This window comes from Vidua macroura, chromosome 6 (genome assembly GCF_024509145.1).
Source record: "Vidua macroura isolate BioBank_ID:100142 chromosome 6, ASM2450914v1, whole genome shotgun sequence".
In the NCBI taxonomy this organism is placed as follows: Eukaryota; Metazoa; Chordata; class Aves; order Passeriformes; family Viduidae; genus Vidua; species Vidua macroura.
This window is the reverse complement of record NC_071576.1, coordinates 60174222-60182604: the sequence shown is the minus strand read 5'-3', so window position 1 is coordinate 60182604 and position 8383 is coordinate 60174222.

Below are 8383 nucleotides of genomic sequence, written 5' to 3'. Positions count from 1 at the left end.
CCTTTACTAGCCACAGGATTTTCAAAGCAGTTACCAAACACGCGAAGGAAGATTTGAAAGAATTGGAATATTTCAAAATTCCTCTTCATAAACTTATTTTGCTTCATGAAACTTTGATTGATGTACCCTCTTCAAAGTGCCAAATTGCTAACAGCTACATCTTTCAGAAGTAGCTGTTAGCAATTTAGTGAGGTAGTTTATGTTGTGGATATTCTTTCTGGGAGGTTTTAGAAGTTGCCTGTACATCTAAGTCACTAAACTTCTTTTGCAAGACTGCTGGTGAATTTTTTTGCCATGTTTGACTCTTCCCTGGCAGATCCAGCACAACAGGATGTGCTACTTAGTAAGTTAGTCATCTTGAACATCTTTGCCTTGCAGAGCACAGAACATAAAGCTAAACTAAGCTCACACTGAAAAAGACGCCAGGGTTTCACCAAAAGAGTTTTACAAGATGCAGTCAACACTTTGCATTATTTGTCCTTTCTTCAACTCATGTTTTGACATAATATTGCTACAAGAGAATCAGTCATCCACACCTATTTTTAAGCTATCCAGGTTTAGAACCAAATGATTCTTCCATTTCTATAAATCAGGCTGTTTAAAATATAGCAACAAGCAAGTGTATTATTAATTCATTCTAATAAAACAAATCTGCTTTCAAAGCAGGGGCCCCAATTAATCGGATAAATGGAATAGAATAGTAAAAAAGAAAAAAAACCAACACCACAAGAAAGATTTGCAATGGGTTTGTCATTTCTTCCAAATGTTTTGGACCAGCCACGAGGCCTTGTCTGACCCAACTCAGCTGATTAAAATCCCCAGGGCACTGACTTTAACAGACTGAAGTGCACTCTTAGCCTGATTCTGACAGATCTCCTATGCCCCAAAGCACTCCAAGAGGCCCCAGTTCAGGGTAATATTCAGCTGGAAAGTACTATCAGCTATCCTGCTCCATGCCATCCAGGAAAGAAAGGCAACAAACCCCAATTATCCTTGTTAGCAGAGTTCTGGGTTGTGTTTAAGTTTTAGAACAAAAATATTTCAGACCAGTCCGTAGAATGATTGTAGAATGACAGAGTCCCAAACCCATCCCTTATTGTGGAGTGGTTTGGGTTGGCAAGTCCAACAACCCTCCAAAAAGCAGGGATGTCTTCAACTAGACCAGGTTGCTCAGAGCCCCATCTCCTTGCTCCTGTGTTTTACCGCCCTCATTGCAAAAATCTGAATTATCTGAATAATAATCTGAAAATCTGAATTTATCTAATCTGAATTGACCTCTTTCAGTCTGAAACCATCACCCCTTGTCCCATCACAACATGCAACCCTAAAATGTCTGTGCCCACCTTTCAGCTGCCCCTTAGGTACTGAAAGGCCACAATAAGGTATCCCCAGAGCTCTCTCTTCTCTAGGCTGAGGGCTCAGCCTTGGCACAGGGACTGACTTCTACACTCCCCTGGCTCAGTCTCACTCCTCAAGTGGAAACTGTACTCCACGTCTTGCAAGCCCTGAACAGAGGGGAAGGGTGGGAAGGGTGCCAGCTTCACTCTGGTTAACACAGCCCAGGTCACAGCGGAACAGCAGGAAGAAGCTGGAACATGCATTAGGATCCTACATTAGTACTACATTACAAACACACATCGTTGCTAAACCTTCAAAAAAAGCATTATTTGAAATAAAGCTACAGTTTGTAATTAATATGAGCAGTTAAATTAACAAAGACACATAGAAGGCAATGAAAAAAATTCTGACAGAAAATGACTGAGCAGCTTTTTCCTCTTGGGCATAGTCTTTAATAAGAGAATCAGTCAATCATTCTTTGAAATTCTGCTATCAGGACAAACAGAACATGTCTCCAGGAAATTTAGGATGACGGTTTCTGGAAAATGAAAAAAAAAAAAAAAAAAAAGAGCATTTCCAAAGCATTCATATCTCCATCCAGCATTTAACAGATGCCTTATAAGCCTTGAGCTGCAAGGACTGGAACGAGATGCTCTGTGCATTATTCTCTCACCTCCCCTGTTGAAATCCCTGCCTGTGTTAATATAGGTAACAGATTTTATGTTCTTACCATGAATCAAAGAGGTTTGAAACACAATGGTAGTTTTTGCAATGCTCATCCAACCTAATGGGAATTCACACACACCTCAGAGGAAATTTTACTTAAGACAGAAGCAGTGCACAATGTGGTTTAACAGCAGTTAGTATTTGCTGATCATTAAAACATTCTGCCCCACCACAACAAACTCATATTTTAGAGACATGTGGGCCCAGTGTCCTCACCAGTTTCAGTACTAAAAGTGGGCTGCTCACAAGCCAATGAAAAATGTACAGAAAATATTAATTACTAAATTACTCCTCGTCACATTATAAAGCACTGCTCACCTGCAGGCACGTTTTGATGGCTTTTTATGGTCCAGCAGGTCATCGTTGGACTCTAAAGACAATGAAGATTCCTGTGAAAGTCAGCCTCAGGCATACATTTGCCAAATCTTTCTTGCACATGCAAGAGAAAATAGTGAGGCATAAGAAGAAAGAGAAGCTTTCAATGTAGAATAGAAGGAAAAAAAAAAAAACAGTAGCTTTTTTTCCTAACAAGACTCCATTACATACTTCTAATTATATTTACTCAGAAAAAAATGTAGGTATTTAGAGTGGTAATAAAATTACAAAGGCAGTACATTGCAAAAAGCGTTTCCATAGCTATTGCAGTGTTCTTTCCCAAGATGAATTATTAACATTAGTATCACTGCATTTTTGAAGTCAGGGATGTGGAATCATGAATTCACCACCAACAAGACAGAGACACCGTGCACAGTTGCAAGGAACAGTCTTAAAATGGTGGCAAAAAAAAAGCAACAGCGTCTTTTGCTTGCTATTGTGAAGAGTTATGCCTCATCCTATCAAGGAGGAGAACAGCAGGATTTTATGTCTTTCTAATCCAGGTAGTTCAAATTCGCAATGAGAAATACTGTCACGAGTTACTTACAAGTGGGTTGCACAGAATTTCCCTTGCCAAAATTATTCAGCAGATATGTAAATAATTCTGAAAAGCATCTGGCTCAGAGTTACCAGGTTTTGCACACGGGTGTCACTTTATGCAAATTATCCCGTAAACACGTCAGTATGTTTCAAAATAAGACCGAGCAATGGACAAACTGTTCTAACCCAACCAGTTGTGGCAGATGGCAGGACGCAGGATGTCTGGAGCCTGCCAGATCCATGGCTTCATCTGGAGAGGACAGCCTGGAGAGGCGTGGCATGTGACCACCATTTCCTTCCCCCCACCATCCTTTTCTCTTTACGCCTTTCTACGTCCAAATTCAGAAAGTGTTAAAAAGATTAAGGTATGAAAAAAGGATATTTAGACCCAGCCAGGCAGTCCAGCTAAAGACAGGTAAATGCCTCAGCACAGACTTATATATATTCAACAGAGACCAGGAGCATCTTTGAGGGAAAAAAAAAGACAAATTACAAAAACCAAGGTGGGTTTTCTTGTCTAAGATAATTTGTTTCTAGCAATCCACTGTTTGGAAGCCTCTTGAACATCATCAGCCTGGGGATTTTTTCTCCATAACTCTATCAAATTTCTTTTCTGAACTCTTAGTTTTGTTCCCTATTGCATCCTCCAAAAGTAAATCTCACTGCTTAATTTTAACTGTTTTAAAGGAAAACCAAACCAAAACATCCTCAAGAGGTCAAAATTTTTGTGGTGACAGTATTGCCCAGGAATTTCATATCGAAGCCCTCAGGAAAAACCTCATTGCCAAACAAAAATAAAATGTATCATAAATTAAGACAGAACATCTCAGATTAGAAGGGTCCTACAAGGATCATCAAGCCCAGTTCCCTGCTGCTCTCAGGGCTACATAAAACTAAACCATAAGACTAAAAGAAGTCCAGACACTCGTTGAATTCTGGCAAAGCTTGGTTATGTTCCCCATTTACATTGCACATCTATACAAAACTACTTCAGCACAGCCTTTGTGTAGAAGACAAAAAAAAAAAAACCTCTAGCTATTAACTCCAGAGGTAGAAGTTTTGTAGCTAGAGCTGAAAAGTTATGTTATTTTTCGATTTTAATTGTATTTTTTCCCACATGCACTCAAATTATGCATATTTCTAAAGCACATACCATAAGCGTCCAGCACAGAGCACTGATGTATTAAAGAAAAACCTTTCACACTTAAAAACTTTTAAAGACCCTTGCAATGCTTCTCATCCCATGACTCAATATATTGCAGTACAGATTAAAAATGATAGAATCAAGAGCAATATAAATAAATAAATTTAAAAAAAAAAACAGTCAGCATTGAGTAGCTATCTCCCAGCAGAGTTTTTCAGCTTGCATCCCACACAGCTGGTGCCAACAGCTCAAGAAGGACCTGGGCAAGACAAAATTTTTCCAAGGACTTTGTGTACTTTGAAGTCAACGTAGCTATTATATTCTGTGTTTTAATTCCTGCTTTCTGAATGTCTGGGAGCAGCCACTTCTGTTTGATTCAGAAATTGCCTTAAAGAAATAGGAAAAAAAAATAGAAAAAGAAAAAAGAAACTAGTTTCATTGTAATGGAGAGCCATGCTTTATTCTGATGACTTTCAACTTTTGCTACCTCTTTACTGCACACTGCACCCAACTGTCTGCATGGGGAGGTTTGAACTTTATATTACAGCATGTCTTTTTTTTATTCATTAAAAAACAGGAAATTGTCCAAGTATTTTAGCTATTTCTCCTGACTCTTCAGCAAATGCTCTAATATTTAATTACTTTTCACATTTATGTTTGCCTAATGGTGGTTTATGTGCATAAAACAGCTCTACTGGAGGTCTTCTATCATGTTCCAGGAACGCACTGCTCAGATTTGGTCTAAGTAAAATCCAAGTAACATTATCAAAATAACATTTCTCATGTAATGATCCCTGACTAGTCATGATGAATTATAAAAAGTCACAAACAAGCTTAGTCTAGGAGATTGGTGTTCAATAGCAAAAATAACTGCACTTATTGCCACATTTATTTTCACATGGCAAGGCAAAAGAAGAAGCTGGATGCTATGTTAATGCACTGGCTGTTTCCCAACATCCTCTTGAACATCTGTTGTATCTTTCCCCTATAAAAATGGAAGTAGAATCAGCACTTCCATTGCCTCTTACATAGCAACTTAATCTAGCACTTTTATTACCCAAAAATGGATTCCAGCAAACAGCCCCCATATCCTAATGTAGCCAACATTCTTACTTCTCTTTTTAAACCAATGAGAAAGAGAAATTTAATATTTCCAAGAACTAGAATAGTTTTGAAGTTTCTGTAAAACTTGCAGAATCAATAGGTCAATAGGAAATGCAACAGTTAGTAAATTATCTTCTGGTACTACAGTAGCAACAACAAATAAACTGAAAGCATTATGAAATTAGTTGCTTTGTTTGGAAAACCACCCCAATGGAGTCCTGTTTTCCCCAGCAATCTAACAAAATATTATTTGTACAAAGGCATTGTTTTAAAAAAGCAGAAGTTTTGGAACCAATTAGTCAGTTTAGAATTTAACAGACTGTACAGCATCAAGTGATGAAATTGAGTAAGAGGGGATGACTGAAATAACATAAATATATTTCTTTCAGGCAGTATTAAAACTTCATCTGTAGCCCTTAGGACCATATTAAAAATGCACATATGCTCAGGAGACCTTTAATCTATGAACAGTTTATCAAAGCCACCAAGTTTTAACAGAGTAAAAACCTTTCCACAGAACAAGGGCTTCCCAATCTGCCTTTCCTACACATTATATCTATTACATAGGAAACATGAGAAGTTCTGCATCACATTTTACATTCTAATTAATTTCAACTGTATTCACCTCAAGCATTTTGGAAAGTGAGCTCACTTGCAGTCTCCTGGAAAACCTTTTTAGAGATATGCAAAATCTCTCAAACCCTAAGTGTCAGGCTAATCCAATAAAACACCCAAAGCAACCCAACTATTCAAAAATGTTTCATGTTGAAAATTCCACCTTGCTGATAAATAGCTTCATGTAAATTTGACTCATGTCAATAATTCACAGCATTATGCAGGAAACAGTTTAAAAGTTCCAGGGTTTTTATAAACTCCAAAGAAAACCATGCATTAGTATTAGAACAAAATGTTTGCTTTTATTTTTCAGCTTCTTTTCCCAGTTCCCTCTGGGTGGGATAAAAATATTTCAAGCCAAGCTGCAGTTAGTTACTAATATAACTGTGCATAGCAAAGAAAAACAGATTCATTAAAATACATCTAGCTGTAGAGATCCTCCACAAAGCAAACATCTATCACCAGTCATAAAGTGCTGACTTCAAAATGAAAGCAGAGCACCATTACACAAACTTTATCTTCAGCTGAAATTCAAATTATCATTTCAATACTCTCCTAGTACGGAACACTTTTTAATTCTATTATTGATCCTGCTTTCTTTCTGCTGTTGAATACTCACACCAGAACCATGGACACAAACTGGAAATTTTGCAAAAAAACTTAGAAGCATAAAACTAGAGCTTTATCTGGAAGTGAAAGAACATCAGACCACCTACAGCCAGTAAAGGCTTTATTAGCCCATCTCAGCTCCACTTAGTGCACTCGTTCAGCTTTCAGGATTATTCCCAATAGGCTAAAATCCTGACAGTATTAGACAGAAAAATTAAATTAGTCTTTACCAAATCACTTTGATATAAGTTATTCCCAGGCTCATTAGATCAATCCTGAACCATTAAAATGCTTTAGTACTGACTGGGAAAGAGTGAGACAATTCACAATTGATTTCCATGCAAGCTAAATTAAATTACATGGAGTTATATGTCTAGTTCAAAAAGGGCAACAACAAGTCAATGTTGTGTGCTTTTTAAAGAAAAAAAAATTCTCTAATCTCCACTTCCTACAACAGTCTTTTCCAGTTTCCATAGAGAAAAATCCAGCTAATACAGGCATCTAGGTGCTGTGACAGTAGTTTGTAGAGATTTTTTTCTTTTTTATTTTGGGAAGCATTTGTGAAAAAAAAAAAAAAGGGGTTTTGACCTTCCTTTCCAGAGTATCCTAAAAAGATAAGACTCTGTCTTGGGCCTTGTAAATTCTGCATGTAAGACTTCATCTGTGGCAATTTCAACTTTATTTGGACCATGCACGATTTACATGCAATCTTTTGCTTATTATTGCTTTTCCATTGTAAACTTCCATGGCATTTTCCAGCAGCCGTGCACTTGGCTGCCTTGGGATTTATTACTCTTGAAAGTATCCCCTGACAGCTCCTCCGAGCTGAGCACCAAAATATGATCTAACAATCTACAAATCCCCAGAGCTCCATCCTTGGCCCTGTGCTCTGCAACATTCTGAATGACTTGGACACGGGATTTTTGGAGGAGCTGTTGTCTCCCTGGAGCCAGAGGGGCCCTGCATAGAGACCTTGATAAATGAGAGGCCTGGGCAATCACCAACTGCATGAATTTTAACAAGGACAAGTGCTGGATTCTGCACCTGGGATGGGGCAACCCTGGATGTACAGACTGGGGAATGAGAGGCTGGAAAGGGACCACAGAAAGGGACCTGGGGTCCTGGTCAGTGCAAAGTTGAATGTGAGCCAGCAGTGCCCCGGAGCCAGGAGGGACATCCCTGTCCTGGGGGCATCAGGCACAGCATCACCAGCTGGGCAAGGGAGGGGATTGTCCCACTCTGCCCTGAGCTGGGGCAGCCCCACCTGGAGTGCTGGGTGCCACAATGGAAAAAAAGATATAAAGGCACTAGGGAACACCCAGAGGAGCCTTGAGAATGGGGATGGTTTTGGAGGGGAAGCCGTGTGAGGAGCTGCTGAGGACAGTGGGTCTGCTCATCCTGGAAAAGACTGAGGTTGGAGCTCACCACAGTTCCAACTTCCTTGTAAGTGGGAGAGGAGGGACAGCATTGATCTCTGCTCTGTGGTGACAGTGACAGGACCCAAGGACTGAAGTTGTGTCAGGGGAGGTTTGGGTTGGATATCAGGAAAAAGTTCTTTCCCCAGAGGGTGGCTGGGCACTGGAACAGGGTCCACAGGGAAGTGGTCACAGCACCAAGCCTGACAGAGCTCAGGGTTTGGACACTGCTCTCAGGCACAAGGTGTGACTCTTGGGGTGTCCTGTGCAGGGCCAGGAGTTGCTCTTTGGAGATACTTGTGGGTCCCTTCTAACTCAGAATATTCACTGACAATAAAAATTGGGAAATGTTTTAGACAGGCATATCTTTCTACATTCAGTGCTACTCATTTTGTTGTCCCTTGTTATATTATAAGTCAGGAAGAAGAATGACTAGTAACTTTTTCCTATAAATGATAAAAGACCACCCCTGTGCATAATTTAGTCATCATGCCCATTTGAAACTCACTACTGGTTA